This window comes from Stegodyphus dumicola, chromosome X1, assembly GCF_044657685.1.
Source record: "Stegodyphus dumicola isolate Sdum_Otavi_A_Nest chromosome X1, ASM4465768v1".
Classification (NCBI taxonomy): Eukaryota; Metazoa; Arthropoda; class Arachnida; order Araneae; family Eresidae; genus Stegodyphus; species Stegodyphus dumicola.
In genome coordinates this window covers 113966388-113967001 of record NC_140780.1, presented here as the reverse complement: position 1 = coordinate 113967001, position 614 = coordinate 113966388, and the positions used below count along the sequence as shown (strand labels likewise).

Sequence of the window (614 nt, the reverse complement as noted above, 5' to 3'; positions counted from 1 at the left end):
ATAAGTAGACGCGAATCGAGTATTAAAGATATATATGGCTACATCTCGAACCGTTTTCTGGTAATGAGGATCAGAAATGTTTTTAAGAAGAGTGCAGGGTGGATTCAGTTTTAATGTCCCAGTTGAAATGCTGTGGAATGAATAGGAAGATTAGCTGGTTCATGAAGCTGTTGCACAATCTGAAGTACCTTCGCAATGTATTTCAAATCAGAAATGAGAAAATATTCGCTATACAAATGGAAGGAGAGCTAGAGTAAAGAATTAACAGTCAGAGTTCCTTTAACTTCTCTCTCAAATTTTCGGTTACCCTTATAAGGCATTTATCCCGCCTTCTTAGCATGCCTTCGTAGTGCAGTGGTCAGCACGCTGGACGCGTATTCCAGAGGTCCCTGGTTCGATTCTTGGCGAAGGCGTTGCTCATTTTTTCATCTCTCTTGCTTCCAATTAACCTAATGGTCTCTACAGTGGCACCCGAACTAAAAGGGTGATGGATGATGATTCTCCACACCAAGAATTTGACGAATAGGTTCCCTGAACCCCAGTCGTCCTTTAAAACGGGGAATATATAAGGTATTTCTCCCGCCTTCTTAGCATGCCTTCGTAATGTAGTGGTC

At 41.9% G+C, this 614-nt stretch overlaps 1 non-coding gene across 1 annotated transcript; it reads left to right on the top strand.

The window, feature by feature from the left end:
• Nucleotides 1-340: 340 nt before the first annotated feature.
• TRNAT-CGU (transfer RNA threonine (anticodon CGU)) lies at nucleotides 341-413 on the top strand. Its single transcript has one exon. It is a non-coding gene; the product is annotated as a tRNA-Thr (tRNA).
• The last annotated feature ends 201 nt before the right edge of the window (nucleotides 414-614 follow it).